A 22772-nucleotide genomic window follows, 5' to 3' on the forward strand; every position below is an offset into this window, starting at 1 on the left:
TGGGAGCTCCCGGGGCGAGGAGGAGGCGGAGCCCACGCAGCCCGGGGCTCCTCCCGCCCCTCCCTGCCCGCTTCTCCGGCGAGTACCTGGCAGACTCGCAGCTCCAAGGAGTACCTGCAGCCCTAGGCTCCTGCCGCCCGCTTGCGCGCGTGGCACAAAGGTGGGCCCTTCCGTCCCGGGCTGGGATAGCAGCGCGCGCCGTCTCTGCGCAGCCACAAGTGGTCCTAGGGGTGCGCGTCCGCGGCCCAGACCGCGGGGCTAGATCACGGGTAGAGCTCGCAGCCCCTCGGGGTCCGCGCAGAAACTGAAGAGAGCCTGGGCCATGCCGGCGCGCGGGCCAACGGCCTGGGTTCCGTTCCAGGCTTCTGTCTCACTACCAGACCTTTCCAGGACTCTCGTAAAGCTTGCACAGCGCAAGCGGCTAAGGTCGGAAGGCGACGCGCTCCAGCTCCCAAAGCGTTCCAGGCGCGGCTCGGGGTCGAGGCGCGCTGCTCGGGATCCTGACTCTGGTGCTCGGTGCTCCGCGGCCGGCCTCGCCTCCCCTCCCTTTCCCCGCCGGGAGAGAGAAATGGGAACGCTGGAGGGGCCGCCTCCGAGAGCCGCTCAGTGGGAGCAGGTTTCTTCTGAGAGCAAATAGGAACCCTAGGGGTCTGGAGCAATAAAACCTGATACAAAAGGCGTCGATTGAATCGTCTGCCCCGCTGTCCAGAGGGAGGGCATGGAAGTTAAGGGACAGAGTGTGAACAGTTTTCAGAGCCTGAGTCCTCACCTTTCTTACTGACCACTGGGATCATCCCCGAATGATTTTTTTTTCCCTTCTCAACCTTTAAAAGCATTAAAAAAAAAAAAAAGAAAAATTGTGCCCAGGCCCATGACACACTATCAGAGACTGCGATGTAATGTGACGTCCTCAGTTGGAAAGTAATAAAGCTACACTTCTAGGTCGAGGCAATTCTGTTAAAAGCCAGGCTCCAGAGAGCGGTGCAGGCGACCGCGCGTGGGGGTCCTCAATAGAAGACTGAATGTCACCACCATCCTAGGCCGGTTGCTTCCTTTTTCAGACACTTGTCCCACCAGAGAGACAGGTGTTTAGCCTCCTCTCAAAAGCCAAATCCATGTCTCTCAGAACAGTGATTTCAACAGGCTTCTTGGTTTTAGACATTATATTTGTATTTAACTGAATTCTGAGACCCAACCAATTAAGGGTAGAAGATCTAGGAAGATCAGAGATGACCCTGCCTTGAACTCTCAAGGACACCGGAGAATTTTAACCCAGAGACGTAACTGTTTTTCAGCAAGTTCTTTCCTGCCTTGGCTTCATAGCTCATGCCCCTTCCTAGTGAGAGGATTCACTTAAACGGATGCAAATGTGGGCAGTTTCCCTGTGTTGAGTACTGGACTTACCTTGGGCACCCAAGTCAGCTATTGAGAAGTCAATGCTGGTGGGAAAGCTTACAGTCCTGTGAGGCTGAGCAGAGCTGGTGTGGCTGTTCTGGGCGGCTCCTCGGGCTGCATGGATGAGCCCGGGGTAGGAGGAAAAGAAAAGATATCTACTTGTTCCAGACGGGCTGCTCCTTGCCCACCCCCACCATTTTTTCCCTTAGAGAGTTGCTGTTTGTCTGCAGTCGGGTCCTATTGCGAAGCAAGGGTTAGGCCTACAGATGCCAATACTGGAATACTGGCGTAGACGTGCATGTGCTCTCTCTCTCTCTCTCTCACACACACACTCACACACACACCACCACACACACACACACACACACACAGCCTGTCCTTAAGTAAGACATGATTGTTCTTTTCTCTACTAAAAAGAAGAAAGGCTTCACCGCTAATAAAGGAAATTTTCTCTGGGTCACTGGAGCTCACAGCACTGAGGATGGCTGCCCTCTGCCTCTCGAAGCAACAGGTTGGATGAGGAGACGGCTGAGACAGAACCCTCTCTGTCCAGGCTGCAGACCCCACCTCTCATCCAGCCCCTCCCTCCGTGCTCCCCGGATCCTCCTGGCCAGTGGGAGCTGGGAGGGGACCAAGATCAAAAAGGTTCCAGGTACTTCAGGGCAGAGGGACAGGGCTGGCCCCAGAGCCAAAAGCCTCTCCACCCTCTGCTAGGCTCCGGCTTCTCCACTCCACCCTCTGTCCTCAAGAGCAACGTCCCCTAACCTTGCCCCTGCCTCAGCATAAAATAACACCTGTCCTCTAAGGCTGGCAGTGGCAAGGTGCTTGGTTCCTTTTAGAGTCAAATCCTGGTGGGGCCCTGAGATTTTTTTTTTTTTTCAAGTCTTTGCAAGGGGCTCAGTGGCACCTGTTGTCCTGGGCCCAACAGGCTCCCACCACACGGTCTTTGGGGCTGTCTGAAGTCTACACCACCGTCAAGGAAGAAGGTTCTGGGAGAACATTTGGCAGGGCCCTTGGGCACGGAGGAAGCCTTGGTGTGCCTAGGTGTCCATCTCTTTCTCTCTCTCCTTGTGTCTCTCTCAGCTCTCCATCCCTCCCAGGGGGTCTCACAGACCTGCATACTTGCTCACTAGTTTCAAAGCAGACATTTCTAGAGACTTTCTCTGGCTTTTAGGACCAACAACTAGAGGGTTGGAGGCCAGGTCCTCCGCTCCTTCCCAGGATGGATTCTGGGCAGAGATCACTCATGAAAGGTAGGGCCTCCAGGGAGTTCCCTGGTGGCTAGAGGTTAAGGATGTGGTGTGGTCAAGTGTGATTTGGGTTATGGCTGTGGCTCAGGTTTGATCCCTGGCCCAGGAACTTCTGCATGATATAGGCATAGCTGAAAAAAAGTTTTAAATAAAAAAAATAAAGAGAGGGACCTCCGGGCTCTCCATCCTTCCCCTCTTCTTTCATAGCACTGACAGCCCTCAGCACACATCCTCCCTGCTGGAGCCTCAGCTCCAGAGAAACAGGGTGCAGCTGTCTTGCAGCCAGCGTCCCCCACTCCGCACTTAATGCTTGCAAGCAGGTACTTGCAGGTGTGATTCGTGGTCTGCCTCCCCACTTGAAAATGGGTCCATGTTAATTCCTCCCGACCCATGTCGTCCCCACCCCCACTTGTGAACACAGAGGTGATGCCAGGCGGCTGGACTGTACTCACCTGTGTCCGTTCCCCCTTTCCTTTCCACGCCCCCTCCTGCCCCCATTCTGTGAAAACATTCTCTTCTCCTCGAGTGCCCTCATCAGGCCACCCTTTAGCCCTCCACTCTTAGGAAAGAGTTTTTCTTTTTTAATTCAATGAATTTCATTATATTTATAGTTGTACAACTCTCATCACAAGGTAATTTTAGAACGTTTCTATCCCAAACCCCCAACCCACCCCTTCTTCCCCCAACCTGTCCCCTTTGGTAACCATAAATTTTTCAAAGTCTGTCTGTTTCTGTTCTGCAAATAAATTCATTTGTGTCCTTTTTTTTTTTTTTTACATTCCACATGTAAGTGATCTTCTATGATGTTTGTCTCTCACTGTCTGACAATTAATTTAGTATGATAATTTCTAGGTTCATCCATGTTGCTGCAAATGGCATTATTTCATTCTTTTTAATGGCTGAGTAATATTCCACTGTACATATGGAAAGAGTTTGAAGAATAGAATCATGGGGTTAAGGCTGAAAGGGCTCTGAGGCCCAGAGAGCCCCAGTCACTTCCCTAAGGTCCACAGCAGGTTACCATCAATCCCATTCTGCCCCTGCCCAATGCTGGTTCCCCTGGCTGCTGACAGCAGACTCCAGCCCTACTTCTGCCCACTCCTAAAAGGTGCATTTATATTGATGTGCAATGTAGTCAGTCCAGATCCCCTTCTAAACCGACCCAGATCACTGAGGGCGCAGAAAGGAATCACTGAATGGAGTAATTCCCAACCTCAGACAAAGGATGCAGAATTAAATCTGGGGTCACATGCTTACAGTGTTTTGAGACAATAATAAATAATACCCATCTTTCCTACCCAGGTTCTGGAACAGTTAAAAAACATAGTCAGGGAGTTCCTTTGTGGCTCAGTGGAAACGAACCCGACTAGTATCCATGAGGATGTGGGTTCAGTCCCTGGCCTCATGGAGTGGGTGGGATCCAGCGTTACCCTGAGCCGTGGTGTAGACGTGGCTCGGATCCCACATTCTGTGGCTGTGGTGTAGGCCAGCAGTTGTAGCTCCTATTTGACCCCTAGCCTGGGAACTTCCATATGCTGAGGGTGTGGCCCTAAAGCAGAAAAAAAAAGGGGGGGTCATGGGGCTTTCTCTGGCCTCCGAAAATCACTCTATATAGATTATGGACCCTTTTTCCCCTTAGAAGTGCACTCCGATTTTGCGACATTTTAGTCTATCCTGGAAATGACTGGCCTAGATGATGCTAAACTCCTTGACACAGCTTCAAAGCCCTTCCTTGAACTAGGCCCACCCACCTGTTATTCCCCTCGTCTTCTCTTTCCTTCCTCCTTTGTTAACTTATCATTTCTTCCGGTGCCATAATGACCTCTCTCTGGTTTTCTACTGTCCTGTCTGCTAGTCTGAGCTCCTCGCTTTGGTCTGAGGATCTTCCGTGGGTTCTAAGATAGAGAGAAGGGATAATATGAAGGCTAGAAAAGATAAGAGGAGCATTTTGGAGGGTTTTCACATATGTGTATCATTTACCGTCATAATTCTGTACGTTGAAGAATTTACCTCATTCAGTAAAAAGAGGAGACCCAGTCTTAAATCCAGGGCTGCGTAGCCCATCAGAATGGCCCGAACTCCACACCAGGTCGGCTGGCTGACCTCACAGGCCATATCTCACTGGCCTGCCTCACCATTTTCTGCCCCGCCTCTGTCTCCACACTGAATGTCACTGATTTAATAGGATTCTCCCACGGATTCTCTTGTTTGCTAACACAGTGCTGTGAGATAAACTGGGCATGTTATTGCTTTGTTTTGTTTTGTTTGTTGTTTGTTGCAACTTGATGTGGTATCTCAGTTTCCAGACCAGGGTCTGACCCGGCGCCCCAGCGATGAAAGTGACGAGTCCTAACCATTAGACCACCAGGGAACTCTCTGGGCAAGTATCGTCCTTCCTCTTTGCAAATCATAAGATGCAGAAATGCTAAGAACTGTCCTGGAGTGACTCAGCTGGCACCACAAGTGGACATAAATGGACATAAATGGATTTTGAGCACAGGGGAGTGGTGAAGTCAGCAGCATTTTTAGAGTTTCCCAGCAGACAGTCTCCATTCTGAAACTACTCAACCTTGAAAAAAAAGAAAAGAAAAGAAAAAGCAAGGCCATGTCTTATCTGAGGATGAGGGCAGGAGGCACATGGCTGCCACGAAACACAGGGAAAATCCCAGTGCCCAACACCCACCGCTTCCTTCCTGCATTTTCCGTTGTTAAACATTAATCTTTGGGGGGAGAAACACCAAAATGCTGATATAATTATCCAAATCAGTGTTTTCTGTCATGCCAAGGTTTGTTTGATGAATAGCAAAGCTTCTGAGCTTCGTCCTTCAGTCCTGTTACTCCAAAAGGTGTTTGGCCTTTGGTAATGCAAACACCAAAGGTCAGAATTACCAGACGTCTTCGTCTTGGCCTCTGTAGGGAGCAGTGGAAAGAAGAAAAAATGTATTTAATAGAAACAGGCACTCTGAGCTTTTTTCTCTTTGTTTCTCTTCAAAGCTCTCTGCTTTTCCTTTTCCTAGCATCAAGTTCATTTGCAGGGCCTTAAATGAATTATGGGGCATCCATATAATGCAATATTCAGCTGCCATAAAAAAAAATGAGAACACTTTTGAGGTAGTGATGTGAAGTGATCTCTGAGATATACCATTAAACTGCGAGAAGCAAGAGTGGCTAGTATGCTCCCCTTTGCATTAAAAAACAAAAACAAAAAAACAGGACAGTGAATATATGTGAGTGGATTTGTTTATGCAGCTATCCAGTATCTCTGGATGGAAACACAAGAAACGGAAGACGTTAGCTGCATTGAGAAAGGAACTGAGGGGCTAATAGATAGACTTTTTCAATTTTCCATGGTATAATCTTTTGGAGCTTATCATTTTTTTTTTTTCATTTTTGGTCACCCTGCAGCATAATGGAATTCCTGGGTCAGGGATGGGATCCGAACCGCAATCTCTACCTAAGCCAGCAGCTATGGCAAGGCTTGATCTCCAACCCACTGTGCCAGGCCAGGGATCAAACCCAAATCCCAGCATTCCCAAGAGGCCGCCAATCCCATTGTGCCAAAGTGGGAGCTCCTGGATTTTATGTTTCTTAAAATATGTAAACATACCTGAAGAAATTTTTTAAAAATTTTAAGTAGAACTTTTAAAAAATAATGAATTTTTGGAGTTCCCACCATGGCACAGTGGGTTAAGTTAAGAATCAGACTGCAGCAGCTTGGTGGCTGAGGAGGCACAGGTTAGATCCCCTACCCAGTGCAGTGGGTTAAAGGATCTGGTGTTGCCACAGCTCTTGGGTAGGTCACAGCTGTAGCTCAGATTCAGTCCTGGCCTGGGAACTTCCATGTGCCATAGGTGTAGCCATAAAATTAAAAAATAATGAATTTTTTTTCATCTACATTATATTTGATCTATTACTGAATGCATTACTGTGGAGTTCAATAGTATTTTTTCACAGATAGCAACCTCATTGCTATAGACTGCTTTGAATACATAGCACCTCATGGGAAAGACTGTAAACTTGCAAATTCCATTGAAGAATGAGTTTTGTACAATGTGCTAAAGGGATTTTTTTCTTTAAATAATGAATTTTTAAAAAAGAAAACCTTTGGAGGAGCTCCTGTTGTGGCTCAGTGGGTTAAGAACTTGACTGGTATCCATAAGGATGCAGGTTCAATTCCTGGTCTTGCTCAGTGGATTAAGGATGCAGTGTTCCCGAGAGCTGTGGTGTAGGTTGCAGACACAACTCAGTTGCTGTGGCTGTGATGTAAGCCAGCAAGCACAGCTTTGATTTGACCCCTAGCCTGGGAAATTCCGAATGCCATGGGTGTGGCCCCAAAAGACAAAAAAAAGTCTTTGGAGTTTATGATATCTTCAGATAAGCCCTAGAGCAGCCCTCCAGAGAGATTGGACATTATTAGCTTGGGCCGTCGTCAAAAATCAGCAAGAACCCTTTGGCAGAGGGGACCACTGAGGGCTGGCAGAGGCAAGGCGGCCTGCATGCGGACCAGGTCCTGAGTGAGCCCTTCTGAAAGTGTCCAAGGCCCACCTATGGTGCAGCTGAAATGGAACAGCAGAGGCTAAAGCATTAGTCCCTGCATGAGATCAAGAGTGACCAAAATTTAGAGAGGTTTGACCACACAAAGGAAATGGAAAACTATTCATTAAAGCCTCGCCTTGTCTGCGCCATCCACAGTCCCACAGTCTCTAGGTGACTACTGCTAACATTTTGATCTGTTTCCTTCTGTGTATTTTCGGTTCCATGTGTTGCATTTTTCACATGACCAACTCTCATGGTTTCCCCATATCTTTACAGACAAGGCTTTCACGTGACGATTCACCATAGAACTGATTCATTTTAGTCCCAAATGAATCATTTATTTTCAGGTAAATTGTTTTATTTTATCCAAAATCATTTCATAATTTCATTTGCACATCAGCACCACTCACTCCCAGGAGCACAGAGTTCAGGCCATACCTTAGGCATCTCTCAGAAAAACTTGTGCTTTCTGGGTGCTGACTTTCTTCCTTGTTTGCAGGCCATTGATGCGACTTCCTCCAATTTTTTTCTACCTTGTCTCAATAATACCTTTCAGTCGTGTCAGTGGTCCTGAAGACGTAGGAGTACTGCAGTGGCATTTTTGTTCTTATTGCTTAAAATCCTGTCTAGAACACAACTTTTCCTTGGCCAGGATAACCTGCGCTTGGAGAAACTTATGCCAGCCCAGTGCCATGCCTGCTTCAAGCAGGGAAGTGCCTACTATATTAGTCAAGAAATTTCAGTGATTCAGAGGTCCCTCTGTGGCACAATGGGATCGGTGGCATCTTGGGAGCCCTGGGATGCAGGTTTGATCCCCAGCCCAGCACAGTGGCTTGAGGATCCGGGGTTGTCAACAGCTGTGGCTTAGGTTGCAACTGCAGCTCAGATCTGATCCCTGGCCGGGAGCGCCACATGCTTCATGGTGGCCAAAAAAGAAAGGAAAGGAAAGGAAAAGAGAGGAACGGAAAGAAACTTCAGTGATTTAGGAAAACTGCTCCAAGTTTAGGAATATAGCTTTCATGTTTTTACATTCCAAGAAATAAGCACCCTGCACAGACCCTGCCTGGCCCCGTGTTTTGTCACTACAAGACCCTTCTCAGACCTTGGCCACTGGTACGACCCACTAGACATGAGTTTTTTTTCTTTAATCCGTTCTTTTGTTTTCAGCCGGCTCATCCTGCTTCTTGCTCGACGTAGCGGTACAGCCGATTAGATAGGGAACCAACCAACAGAAAAAAAAAAAAAAAAAAAAAAAAAAACCCTTCCAGATGGACCCCACTAGAAGTTTCAGCCTCTTTTTGCCACAGAGGAAGTAGCACCCCACTTTCCACTGCCACCCCAGAGAGGCCAGAAGCACAGAACTTGTGAGTGTGGGCTCTGGAGCCTAGCTGCTGGAGTCCAGCGGCTCTGCCACTGACCAGCTGTTTGGGCAACTTAACTAATTTATCTGTGCCCCCATTCTGGCCCATGCAAAAAGAAATAATAACAGTACTACCTGGTGGGTTATGGTGAAGATTGAGTTAACAAATATAAATCTGTATCCTGGAGTCCCCTTGTGGCGCAGCGGTTAACGAATCCGACTAGGAACCATGAAGTTGCGGGTTTGATTCCTGGCTTTGCTCAGTGGGCTAAGGATCTGACACTGCTGTGAGCTGTGGTGTAGGTCACAGACGCAGCTCGGATCACACGTTGCTGTGGCTCTGGAGTAGGCTGGCAGGTACAGCTCCGATTAGACCTCTAGCCTAGGAACCTCCACATGCCGTGGCAGCGGCCCAAGAAAATGGCAAAAAGACTAAATAAATCAATAGATAAATCTGTACCCAGTGCCAGGCACACAGTAGTATTTGCTCAATTTAATTAATTAATTAATTTTTAATTTAAAAAACTTTTATTATGGCCACAACCAAGGCACGTGGAAGTTTCTGAGTGCAGCCACAGCAACACCAGATCCTTTAACCAACTGTTCTGGGCCTGGGATCGAACCTGTGTCTCCTCAGAGACCAGAGTCAGGTTCTTAACCCCCTGTGCCACAGCAGGAACTCCCTGCTCAATTTAACTTATTTGCTCAATTGCATTTATTTTTTTAGCAGAAGTAGGCTAGTAGGTGCTCAGTAAACACTGGTGGAATGGCTGAGGACATACCGTCTGTTATGGGGGGAGCCCTGTTAGTCAGGTAGGAGTCATTTTTGGCTTCCCCCATCCCTCCCCACCTCCCAGATTTATAGCGGACAAATGTCCACAGATACATCCACCCACAAAGACTGGGGTTGGTTCACGGTTGAAACAGAAAGAGGCAGTGCAGCTCTGCTAAGCTGTTCTCACAACTTTTGGAGTCAGTTAGGGTTAGGCTTGGTGACAGCCTTCTGCTAAGGCTCATGGTTATGAATGGGGAGCTGGAAAAGAGGTCCCCATTCCCATAGGATGGCCCACAGAGAAAAGCCTGAGCAAGCTCAGCTGGGGGTGTTCACACATCCCTCTTCTTTTTTTTTTTTTTTTTTTTTTGTAAATCTTTTTGGCTACCCTGCAGCATAAGGAGTTCCAGGACCAGGGATCAGATCTGAGACACAGTTGTGACCTAGTCGGACCGCTGGCTGGGGATCGAACCTGTGGCCCAGTGCTCCAAAACTGCCACTGATCCCTTGCGTCACAACAGGCACTCCTCCCTCCCGTTTCTCTTCTGCAGTTTCTAACCTTCTCAGAGATACTGCTTAGACACGCACCAGAGTCTCAAAGGCAGGAACTGGTGGGAGCTGCCATTCCCCTCTCACTCCTTCGTCACCAGCCCTGCAGAGAAGCCAAAGGCCTTTCCTCACCTGCAAGAAAAGCAAGGTGGTTTTCCTTGTTAGAGAAAACAGCTGCGTTGTAACCTGCTCACGCTCTGTAATCGTGGGTCCTATTTAGAGCTTTTCCCTCTTCATAACAAAGAGGCTGTTTCCAAGGCCAGGAGCTTGATTTTCCTCGTGAGGGTCCCAGCCTATCATTGGATGGACCGCTCTCATTTTGGTGGATTTTCTAGATCCACGCATGAAAACTCCACAAGTTAATTATGACTTTTTTTTTTTTTCAATTTTGTGACCATGTTCAGATGCTAATTTTGTTGTTGTTGTTGTTTGTTTTTTGCCTTTTCTAGGGCCACTCCAACGGCATATGGAGGTTCCCAGGTAGGGGTCTATCGGAGCTGTAGCCACTGGCCTACACCAGAGCCACAGCAACGCGGGATCCGAGCTGCATCTGCAACCTACACCACAGCTCACGGCAACGCCGGATCCTCAACCCGCAGAGCAAGGCCAGGGATCGAACTCGCACCCTCATGGTTCCTAGTTGGATTCGTTAACCACTGAGCCACGACGGGAACACCCAGATGCTAATCTTAAAAAATAATGACAGCAAAGGGTAGCATATTCTGGTCCATCTGGATAGCCACCTAAAAACCTGGCCCTACCTTTGAACTGGGAGCCTGAATCTGAGTTTCCATTTGTGTTTAAGATTATAGCGGTGCTGAGCAGTCCATTTTAAGTGCGTTGGCCTAAAGAAAACACACAGATGCTGTGCTTGTGCCAAGAAACCAAATAACTACAAAACAAACTAGATAAACAAAGCTATGGTGGTTGTTTAATTAAACTGGGGGAGAAACAAGTCATCATGTGACACACAGCGGGCTGAAGACAGGGCCAAGCATCGCGTTGGCTTTGTCAGCGGTAAATGTCATCCCAGCAAGGTCATATCATATATCACGTTAAAGTTAATTTGAATTTGGAGTTCCCATTTTGCTGCAGCGGAAACACATCTGACTAGTAACCATGAGGTTACGGGCTCGACCCCTGGCCTCGTTCTGTGGGTTAAGGATCCAGCGTGGCTGTGGTGTAGGCTGGTGGCTGCAGCTCCAATTTGACCCTAGCATGGGAATCTCCATATGATGTAGGTGCAGCCCTAAAAAGCAAAAAAAAAAAAAAAAAAAAAAAAAGTTAATTTGAATTTTCTGGATTTATAGATTAAGAAGTTATTAGTGTGTTTGGTTTTATACTTATATAAGAACAACACAATAAGTAGTTTATCCCAACTTCATATCTGCGAATATTTAAGCAACTTCATTTCAATCATCATTTAAGCTGACACTGAGCGCTCAGGAGAGCTTTTTTTGGTTGTTGCTTTGCTTTGTTTTTCCATGAGAAGGGTGGTGATTTTATGCATGAGGGTGGTGATTTTGTGCACGTGTGTGTGTGTGTAAAAATGTCTGTACACACATATAAATACGTATATTCAGAGTCAAGTTTGAGAAATGCTGTTCCGGGGATAATCAAATGTGTGTGTTTGGCTTCAGGTGAAGAAATTTGAAGGCAGAGAGGAAGGGCAGGAGAGTAAATAGGATGTGAAGCAAAATGAAAAAGGGCAGGAGGAAGAGTGGGCAAGTCTGAAGGAGGAGTGTTTGAAACAGGAAAGTGTGGAGAATGGGCAACTGTGGACCTTGGATGCACATGGATCTGAGTTCCCATCATGGCACAGCGGAAATGAATCTGACTAGGAACCAGGAGGTGGCGGGTTCCATCCCTGGCCTCGCTCAGTGGGTTAAGGATCCAGCGTTGCCATGAGCTGTGGTGTAGGTCGTAGACGCGGCTTGGGTCTGGCGCTGCTGTGGCTGTGGTGGCAGCTGCTCTGATTAGACCTCTAGCCTGGGAACCTCATGTGCTGCAGGTTTGGCCCTAGAAAAGGCAAAAAGACGAAAAAAAAAAATACAGATTTCTTAACTTCTTATAGTTGTTTGTTACTGGATAAGTTGTTTAAACTTGCTGAACTTTAGCTTCATTGGCTGTAGAAGTACGAAGGAATAATATCCACCAGAAGGACTGCTGTGGAAAGTTAATGAAACGATATACGTAAAGTACCTGGTACAGAGTAGGCTCTCAAAGAACGCTAGTTTCATGCGATTGCCTTCTATATTCAGTGGATTAATCAATAAGGTTTTTTTATTCTTTTCTTCTTCCTGAGCTTTATTGAAATATAATTGACATGCAACATTGTATAAGTTTAAAGTGTTCTGTATGATGATCGGATATATGTATGTATTACACAATGTTTACCAAAATAAGCTTCGTTAACACATCCTTTACCTCATATAATTACCATTTGGTTGTGGTGGTGGGAACATTAAAGCTCTACTCTTGTACCCACAGTCAATATACAATACAGTATTGAATAAGCTTTTATTAAATGTCCGTAAAGTACAGGAGAAAAAGATATGAAGGAAAGGTGGTATCACAGACATTGAAAACAAAACATACTGAAGGATTCTCTACCATTGGTAGCTTTCACTTTGAGCCCTGATTGTCTATATAAAGAAATCATTTAAGTACAACTACAAATGTAATAAATTCATGGAGTAATTTTAAAAAAAAGAAATCATTTAAAAGTTAATTATCTCCATTTTTTTTTTTTTGGTCTTTTCGCCTTTTTAGGGCCACACTCACAGCATATGGAGGTTCCCAGGCTAGAGGTCTAATTGGAGCTACAGCTGCCAGCCTATGCCAGAGCCACAGCAATGCAAGATCGGAGCCGCCTCTGCGACCTACACCACAGCTCACAGTAACACCAGATCCTTAACCTACTGAGTGAAGGCCAGGCATCAAATCTGAGTCCTCATGGATGCTAGTCAGGTTCATTAACTGCTGAGCCACGACGGGACCTCTTTCCATTTTTTTTTTTTTTAATGGCTGCACCCAAGGCATATGGAAGTTCCCAGGCAGGGATTGAATCTGAGCTTCAGCTGCAGCAATGCGGGATCTATTAACCCACTGCACCAGCCGGGATAGAACCTGTATCTCCACAGCAACCAAGCTGATGCAGTCAGATTCTTTTCTTTTTTTTTTTTTTTCTTTTTTTTTTCTTTTTAGTGCTGAAACTGTGGCGTATGGAAGTTCCCAGGCTATAGGTAGAATCAAAGCTGCACCTGCTGGCCTACACAACAGCCACAGCAACTCCTGATCCGAGCTGCATCTGCGACCTGTGCTGCAGCTTGTGGTAGTGCTGGATTCTTAATCCACTGAGTGAGGCCAGGGATTGAATTCATATCCTCGTGGACGCTATGTCAGGTTCTTATCCCACTGAGCCACAGCAGGAACTCTTCCAATTTTTTTTTTTTTTTGACTACACACTGCATTATTCTGGATAAAGTTCTGGCTTCTATAAAAAATATCTAAAGACAATATAAACCTTTTTGCTCTCCCATGTAATACATAGTCCAAACATAAGCAACCCTAAGTTTATACAGTGGTTAAGTGGGTTGAAGTTAAGCTTCCTTGTAACTTGATGCTCTACCTTCCTAAAACATGGCTTCTAACCCTGAGTCCAAAATGGCTGCACCAGCACCTGCCATCATGTCTGCATCCCAGCCAACAAGAAGAAGGGAAGAGGAAGGGTACCCTCCTTTCCTTTTAAGATCATAACCTCAAGTTTGCATACATCACTGTGGTTCACAGTCAGTTGGCCTGAGCCATCAATAAATGGCCACATCTAGCTACCAAAGAAAAAGTGACAAAAGTGGTCTTGAGTTCAGTGGCTATACTCCTGGTTAAAACTTGGGATGCTACCAAATAAGGAGAGAAAAATATTGTGTATGTCTGTGGAAGGGGGAGAATTAGTTGTCTCTGAAATACTTTATCATGACCATTTTTTATATATACCCTACAGGTGAATTTATGTATATAAAATTGCATAGAAATAAGACTGTATTAATATACTGCATACTTTTTTTTGGTTGCACTCAACAGCATGAAGAAATTCCCTAGCCAGGGAGTTAACCTGAGCCATAGCAGTGACCACACCAAGTCCTCAGCCTCTAGGCACCAGGGAATTCCTCATAGCATATGTTTTCAAACATTCCCCAAAATGAAATTTTAGGAAGATGAGTAAAAATATCTTCAAAGTTCCTCATGTTCTCCTTTGGCTCCGTGGAACATCTTTTTCACTCTGGAGATCACCATTTGATAGAAAGCCAATCAATTACATTTTTAAAAAGCTGAATGGTCTTTTTTCTTCCTATTATATACAAAGTTAAAAGCAATATGGAAATAATGAGAAAATGTAAATGCTTAAGCCTTAATTTATTTATTTATCTCTTTAAGAAAGATGTTTTGGAAAGTTTCCCTTGTGGTTCAGCAGTAATGTACTTGACTAGTATCCATGAGGATGCAGGTTCAATTCCTGGCCTCACTCAGTTGGTTAAGGATCCAGTGTTGCAGTGAGTTGTTGCGTAGGTCACAGAAATGGCTCAGACACGGCTCGGATCCCATGTTGCTGTGGCTGTGGTATAGGGCAGCAGCTATGGCTTGACTTGACCCCCTAGCCTGGGAACTTCCATATGCCATGGGTGTGGTCCTAAAAAAAAAAAAAAAAAGGAAAGAAAAAGATGTTTTGAGCATCAGCTGTGTTCAGTGACTGCATTAAGTGTTGGAGGTCAGAGATGCTGTCTCTGTGCCTTAACATATTCTTGGGGCAGAGAGAGAGGAGAGGTGATTATAACCCGGTGTGGTGAAGGTTTGTCGAGGTTTCAGGGCTCGGCCTGAGAAGGAGGAGCTTGTGGGGAGGGAGTGCTTCATAAAGGGAACAGTGTTGAGCTAGGTGAGGCTAGAGAGAGCCTGACCACAGAGGAGGGCAGGAGTTTGTTCCCAGGAAGCAGAAGAGATTTACAGAAGTGGGAGGTATGCTAGAGCCCACTATTTCCCCTGGTTTGAGGACACGAGTGCCAGCAAATCGGTGGGATGCTACAGGCTCCATCTCAAGCCAGCTGGGGTCAGTGCATTTCAATGTGCCTTTTTGTATCTCCTTTCTTAGTCCTGCCTCCAGCCCCATCCCCGTTGCAGACACCGCGTGGCCTCATGGTGACTACATCTCTGCCCCACCAAGACCCGTGTCCTCAGAGAATGCCCCTGCTCCAAATTATCCTGTTACCCCTTCTGCCCCCTCTAAAAGCCGATTACTTCAGGGCCATCGGTCTCAGCAAGAGGCCATAATGGAAAACATCTGCTCCACTAAGGTGTAAGCAACACATGGCAACCGGATGGCCATCTCTCGGGTGTTTTACTAGTGCCCCTGGAAGGTAACGCCGTTCATCACAGGGTGAATTCTTAAAATGTAGCCCATTGCAGTCATCACAAGGCATTTGGGGGACAGTAGGAGACTCCTCAGGAAGCTGGTCCTCCTGTTTTCGGATCTGCTCCTGGTCCTTGTATTTTTTTCAGATGCTTGGCACCTACCAGGCTTGAGTACAAACCCACTGTAAAAATTCCAGGATGGAACTAGGAAAATGTGCAGAGCTTCCTAAGAGGGTTACCAGAGGTCCTGCAAAGCTCTGCAAGCTGCCATCCATTTTATGACATTTATGCCCCAATTTAAAGTGGTGTGAGGGATTTATGTTATCATTGACCTCACAGGCCCCCAGTGCTTAGGGAGAAATTTCCTCTGTAGCTGAGCAGCCCTGAGTGGAGAAGAAAGGAAGCTGCAGAAGGACCCTGTTGTACTTTCTGGGTGCTTTACAGTAAGAGTTAACTTGAAAAGCTCCCATCATAAGACATCCTAGGTGAGAGAGCAGCTGGAAGGACAAGCCACAGAGCTCCATCTTCTTCCAGGAGGGTCAGAACCTTGTACTTCCCTAGCTTCTTTGAGGTGATATGTGGCCGTATAATTTGCTTGAGTTAGTAAAAGATGAATAGAAATGTCATGTCACTTCTAGGAGGAAGCTTTTTCTTCCTGCTTCATGTTCAATAGTGCAATTTGTTGTCGTAATTTCCTTACTACTTAAAAAATATTATTGATGGAGTTTCCATTGTGGCTCAGTTGGTTAAGAACCAGACATAGTGTCCCTGAGAATGCGGATTTGATCCCTGGCCTCACTCAGTGGGTTAAGGATCTGACATTCCCACAAGCTGCAGCATAGTTTGCAGATGCGGCTCGGATCCAGCGTTGCCATGGCTGTGGTATAGATCGGCAGCTGCAGCTCTGATTCAGTTCCTGATCCAGGAACTTCCATATGCTGCAGGTGCAGCTGTAAAAGAAAAAAATATTATTTTTAGCAATCCAAGTAAATTTTGAACACAGTACTTTCAAAGAGCAAAAAGAACTATAAAATTCTAAACCATATTTAGTAGGTCTGACTTTCACAGTGGTGTAGGTTAGGAATTTTCAAATGACCTTCGGTGCAATCTAGGAGTAAATGTGTGGCTAAGTGTACTGGAATAATGAGAACTCATGATTAAAGAAGGGAGTTATAAATAAGGAAAGGAGAAAGGCTAGAATGTATTGATAGAGACATATGACTATAGATATGGACCGAGGTATTTGTATATGTATGTGCACGTTCTTCCTTTTTTTTTTTTAAATCCATCTAGCTCTGTCTGCTACAAGGGCCCTTGTAGCAATGAACACACTTTGTTCTCAGATCTTGGCTTCTAAGAACCATTCCTGACTTAAAGCTTCCAGAGACCCTTAGAGAAATGGCTGATTCCAGGGCAGGGGCAGGCCAGGAGGAAGCTTTAAGAGCCTGTGTGCTTTTGGCTCCTTCACTTCTCTCTTCTGTAACCAGTGTGGAAACATAACTTGGGCAGAACATCTGTCAGCCTGGGGCCTTGAGTGACCCTGACGAATAGACCCCCCTGCAAACTCGAATAGAATGGGGGACCGGTACTAGAAATAAACTCTTGGAGTTCCTGTCATGGCTCAGTGGTTAACAAATCTGACTAGGAACCATGAGGTTGTGGGTTGGAGTCCTGACCTTGCTGAGTGGGTTAAGGATCTGGCGTTGCCATGAGCTGAGGTATAGGTTGCAGATGCGGCTCGGATCCCGAGTTACTGTGGCCCTGGTGTAGGCCAGCAGCTACAGCTCCGATTCGACCCCTAGCCTGGGAACCTCCATATGCCAAGGGAATGGCCCTAGAAAAGGCAAAAAGACAAAAAAAAAAAAAAAAAAAAAAAAAGAAAGAAAGAAAGAAACCCTTGTATGAGATCACTAAGATTTGGCTACTGTAGAATAACCTGGATTACCTGATGTACCTATGTCATGGCACTTAGGACTCGGTAAATTTGTATGTTAGTCTAAAATCTTTTGGTTTCAAGTAATAGAAACCAACTTGAACCAGTGAACATCAAAAAGGGAGCTCTGGGAGTTCCTGTCGTGGCGCAGTGGTTAACGAATCCGACTAGGAACCATGAGGTTGCGGGTTCGATCCCTACCCTTGCTCAGTGGGTTAACGATCCGGCGTTGCCGTGAGCTGTGGTGTAGGTTGCAGACGCGGCTCGGATCCCGCGCTGCTGTGGCTCTGGCGTAGGCCGGTGGCTACAGCTCCGATTCAACCCCTAGCCTGGGAACCTCCATATGCCGTGGGAGCGGCCCAAGAAATAGCAACAATAACAACAACAACAACAACAACAAAAAAAAAAGGGAGCTCTGGTACAGGATTCAGGGCATGTCCTAGTAGCTAGGTCTCAGGAAGGCAGCAGTACCAGGAGTCTCAGAGACTAAAAATTCACCCTATATCTATATGAATAGAACTGCACAATTTTAGCTGAGCACATGGACACCCAGAATAAAAACTACATTTTCTAGCTACCCTTGCAGCTCAGTGTGGTTATGAAACTAACTTCTAACTAATGAATAGAAGTGATATTCACCTTTGAGGCTCTTCAAAAAGGAAGAACACATCCCACCTTGCTACTTTCTCTCTTCCTACTGATTGGAATGCCAATGCGATGGCAGGAGTTGGAGCAGCCATTTTGAACCATGAGTTAAAGCTACATGTTGAGGCTGGATAAGTAACTAGATAAAGGAATCAGAATCTCCCCCATCATTTAGATCCCATGGGAGGCCTGGAATGCCTACCCAGTTTTTGTGAGAGAGAAATAAACTTCTGTCTCCTTTAAACCACAACATATTCCAACTCTTTTATAGGGCAGCCTCACTTGTGTCCTAGTTAACACACCACAATTTGGAAAGGAGCCTGGGGATTTCTCTCCATCTTTCCTGCACTTCTTTCTGTTCCCCTCTTCATATCTGCTTCATTCTTTTCTTTTTTTATGGATCAGTTTTCTCTGCTTTTCAGTTTCTTAAATATTAGAACTATCATATATATTTTTATCTCATTCTTTTAAAATTTGCCTGATTCCTCATAAGTATGTCATTGATGTTAGTACGATAGCACATGTTTATAATTCATATATAATTAATCAGGGAAGGGTTTGAAGCCAGAGGTAGCATGACCAAGGCTGCCATTTAGAAAAGTCATATGATTGAGGCTGCACTGTTGGAGAAGGGATTAGAACAAAGAGACATGACAGGCAGGAAGACCCATCGGAAAGCTGCAGCAGAACGGCTGAGAGATTATGAAGGCCTGGACTGGGTAGTGGCCGCAGACTAGAGAAATACTTTGCAAAGAGAATTTTAGGACTTGGTTGATATTATGACTGTGGGATTGGAGGAGCGAGAGAAACAAAAGACTGCATGGAGGTATCAGGACACATGGTGGGCCTGTTTACTGCAATTTTAGGCAAGATAAGGTCAGACATTGTCCTTACATTGGGGGCCATGGAAGTGATAATGACCAAATGAGTGAGTGTTCCAGTGTGAGAGTGTGAGCCAGAATGCAGTGCACTGAAGATTGAATAATGTCGAGGAAATAGAGATCCCTAGTTTGGGTAACTTATTCAAGAAGTTTCGTGGAGTTCCCATATTGGCGCAGTGGAAATGAATCCAACTAGGAACCATGAGGCTGCGGGTTCGATCCCTGGCCTTGCTCAGTGGGTTAAGGATCCGGTGTTGCTGTGAGCTGTGGTGTAGGTCACAGACATGGCTCGGATCTGGCGTGGCTGTGGTTGTGGCTGTGGTGTAGGCTGGCGGCTACAGCTCAGATTAGACCCCTAGCCTGGGAACCTCCATATGCTGCAGGGGCAGCCCTAAAAAGATGAAAGACACACACACACACACACACACACACAAAGTTTTGTTGCGAATGTGATGATAGAGAGGACAGAGGTGATTTTGTTTTTCAGATGGGACAGGCTTTCCTTCACTTTGTAAGGAGTCTATTTTCTCTCCTTTATTCACCTCTTAAACCCCACTCTTTTAGATACACACCCATCTTCTTCATCCTTTTCACCATGTCTTGTCCAATTTCTCACTTTAAGAAAAGCACTCAGTTTTACTCTGTCAAAAACTGATTCTAATAGCAGATGAAACATATAAAAGTAATGATGGCGATGCAGCTGCAGGAAGGATAAAGAAGTTTCCAGGTAACATGAAATAAAGGAGCAAGGCCGACAACCTATAAAACCTTTGGGAGCACCCAGAAGCTTCCTTCAGACACACCTACAATTTCTGTCTGCCTCATCCTCTTTTTCTAATTGGCCCTGAAAAGCATCAAATACCATTTGTTATTTTTGTAATGGTCTTAATATAACGGCAGCAGTATGGTTGTTTGGTTTGTTTTTATTTGTTTACTATTTTTCTTTTTCTGTATTTTGGTGCCATGAAGACTTCTGAGAGCCAATAAACTTCATTAGCAATCTCCCTCCAAGGGTAAAAGCATTTTGAGGTGTGCCTTTATAGGAGCCAACGTGAGGGGTTTAAGGCCTCGGCTTGTCAGGCTTTTCAGGGCACAGGCCCACGGGGTTATCCACTGAGGGTAACCTTCCTTGGGTTCTTTTGGGCCGGAAGTGACTCAGGCCCTGGGGAGAGGCCGATGAGGAGAGGGCCACTGCTTTAACCAAGAACATTTGCTAAATACGCACCCAGGATCAGGCCCGTTTTTTTGCACGGGAAGATACAAAGGGAGATTATGGATCCACGTGGGAAGTTCAAGTTAAATCTGGACAGGTCCCTGGGGGCCCAAGCGGCCCAACAGACGGGCAAAATGCCTCTCTTTGCCCAGCCCAGCGCTCGCCTCCACGGGAAGTTTCGGCCTCCCGTGACCTCCCTCTGCCCTCAGCCTTGAAACTGGGTCAGGCAAGGGCTCAAAGCCTTCCCAGCTCCCCTCTCCACCAAATGCAGTCCATAAATAACATCCCGTAGGCCCCGCCCCCAGCTGCTTTCTCTACCCCCCCCAGCCCCCCAGGACCTGGGTCTGCGCCCCAGTCCGGCTGCTCTCGCCGCAGAGGAGAAAGCGGGAAATTAGGCGAGCGGCGCGCTTGGCGCGGTCGGGCGCCCCTCCCGGGCCCTCCCCGGAATCCTCCCCCCTTCCGGGCGTTTGTATAGTTGACACCTGCAGCACGGGCGGCCGCCGGGGCTTCCCGACACAAGAGGCTGGTACCTGAGCCCTTGACTGGTAATGCACCATAAACGGCTCCTTTCAGGCCCTTTCAGAGCGGGAGCACGGAGGTCAGCTTGTCTACAAACCCCTCTGTGTCCGCCGCGTCTCCCGGGCCCCTGGTGCTCGGGCCTCGAGCCGCAGAGCCCGCCGGTCCGTGGGAATCACAACACTTGTGCGGCGGCTCTGCCCGCGGGGCGGGCGGGGGAGGGAGACCACCCGGCCCTCCCCGGGCCTGGCATCCCCCGCCCAACCCACGCTCGTTCACAGAGCGCAGCGAGTGGAACGAATGGGTGCCTGCGTCCTCGGACGCTCGCGGAAACCAAATGATAAGTCGGGAGGGGCCCATTCCGCCCGGAAAGGTACCCGGCGAGCATCCCGCAGGACAGGGCCGCCCTCCGCTCCCCTCCCTGCTGGCGTGCGCGACCCACAACCAAAAGCCAGATTTGCGGGGGCGCCATCCCTTTGGTGGGGGGGGGGGTTGGAGGGTAGTGGTGGTACCTGTGGCTCCGATGGCCTAGAGTATGAGACCCGGGCGGAGTATGAGACGTGCGAATTTGGGCTGCCGAGCCGCTGCTGTGAAGAGAGGGTCACCGGCCGCAGTGGCGAGGCAGCCAGCATTCGCCATCTCCCAGGCCCAACTTTGCGCCCTGAGCTTAGCGCACGCGGTGCTAAGACGCAAAGTCGGATAAAAGGGAAAAGTGTTTCCAGCGTTTCCCCAAAACGTTCTCCCGATATTTCCCCAAAATAGGAGTGGTGGAGTGATGACACGTGATGGAGAGAACACTCATACGCAACACGGCTAAGTCCTGTCAATCAAGATTTCATCTCCCCCACTGGCCTGGCAATGGGGACAGAGAAGCAGGAAGGGGGCGCGAGCGCCGGAGAGGTGCTCGCGGCCCGGGACCGCGGGCACCCCCGGCCAAGGTCTGCCAAGCCCGGCAAGTGAGCCGTCGGCAGGATGGAGAGCAGGCAAGAGGGCAGGGCAAAGGCGTGGCGCAGGAGGGAGCGCGCGTCCGGAGGCCTGGCGCCCCCTCCCGGGGCCGCGGCAAACGGGGTTACCTGGGGAGCCGGGCCTTGCCAGCTACGCTGGCTCTCTGCTGTCCCAGAACTAATTAAACTCCTCTTTTGGCGGAGGGAAGCCTCGGGTCCGGCGATGGCGGGAGTGGGGGTGGGGGGTGGCGTGTGGGGGAGGCCTGTGGGCACGGGAATAATCAGCCCCATTCTTGCGCTTCTACAAAACCCGCGGCGCAGCGAGAAGTGAACAGCGGCCGCCTGAATGGCAGTTTCAAAAGGCGACACCTGCAAGCGCGGCCGGTTGTGAATTGAATGGAGTCAAACGCGGCGCCGGCTCGTACCTGAGCCGCGAGCTATTAGTGTCAGGCGCGCCCGGTCGCCGGGCAGGGAAGCGCGCGGCCCGGCCGCCCGCGCTGAATGCGACAAGCTGCGGCGCGGCGGCTCCATGGGAATGTCGCCACTTGTGCTGCTCGCGGTCGGGAGGGGGTGCGCCGCCCTTTCAGAGACAGACACAATTAGGCAAAATGCTCAATGAACATTATAAATGATGTGCGATCGCTCTGCAGATTGCTTGGCAAATCAAATTATATGGTCGCTCGCGGGCGATTTCCATGTGCTTTTAAAACTTAAACAGGTATTCGCAGATTTAAAAAAAAAAAAAAAAAAAGGCCGACTCAGGGATTCCGGAAAATACAACTGAAAGACTGTGTTGAATATTCACATGTCCCCTTTGTTAGCGATTGACTTCACAATGGGCTTGGGGAGGAGGCGCGTTTGGATGAGACACATTTTTTACTGTCTTACATACTGCAGAGGAAGGCACCAGAAGTTCGCATTTATTACAACTCACAATTACAGTGGGACCCCCCCCCTTTTTTCTTTTAAGACTAAAATTCTTCTCATAATGAATGACTTGAAAGCTACAGTCATTCTAATCAGATGGAAGAAACATTCTAATCAGATGGAAGCTGGCCCGGTGCGCTCGGAGAGAGGTGGGGAGAGAGCCGTGCTTCTCCCTGGCACTGAGTGCTAACTCAGGAGGGAGCTGGCGAGGGGAAGCCGGGGATCCGCGCTCCGCACAGCCCAGGATCTGGGCCTGGGGCGCAGCTGGAGGCTCCTCTGGGACGAGCAGCACACCGGGCGAGCAGAAGAGAGCAGCGCCCGGCACAGTGCGCCCTGGGCAGCTCCGGCAGCTGCTCTGGCATGGGCATTCCGGGCACCCTGGGCACCCTGGGTCCGCCCCAGTTTGGCCCTGCGCTCTGCCGCTGGCGACTCTGGAGATGGGGCA

The 22772-nt window shown here is 47.9% G+C and overlaps 1 long non-coding RNA gene across 1 annotated transcript; it reads right to left on the bottom strand.

The window, feature by feature from the left end:
• On the bottom strand, window positions 4125-21223 carry LOC110255699. The gene is made up of 3 exons (XR_002336379.1): window positions 20969-21223; window positions 9902-9994; window positions 4125-5555 (listed from the first exon to the last, which is right to left on the bottom strand). It is a non-coding gene; the product is annotated as an uncharacterized LOC110255699 (long non-coding RNA).

The sequence above is a fragment of the Sus scrofa genome, chromosome 10 (assembly GCF_000003025.6).
Source record: "Sus scrofa isolate TJ Tabasco breed Duroc chromosome 10, Sscrofa11.1, whole genome shotgun sequence".
In the NCBI taxonomy this organism is placed as follows: domain Eukaryota; kingdom Metazoa; phylum Chordata; class Mammalia; order Artiodactyla; family Suidae; genus Sus; species Sus scrofa.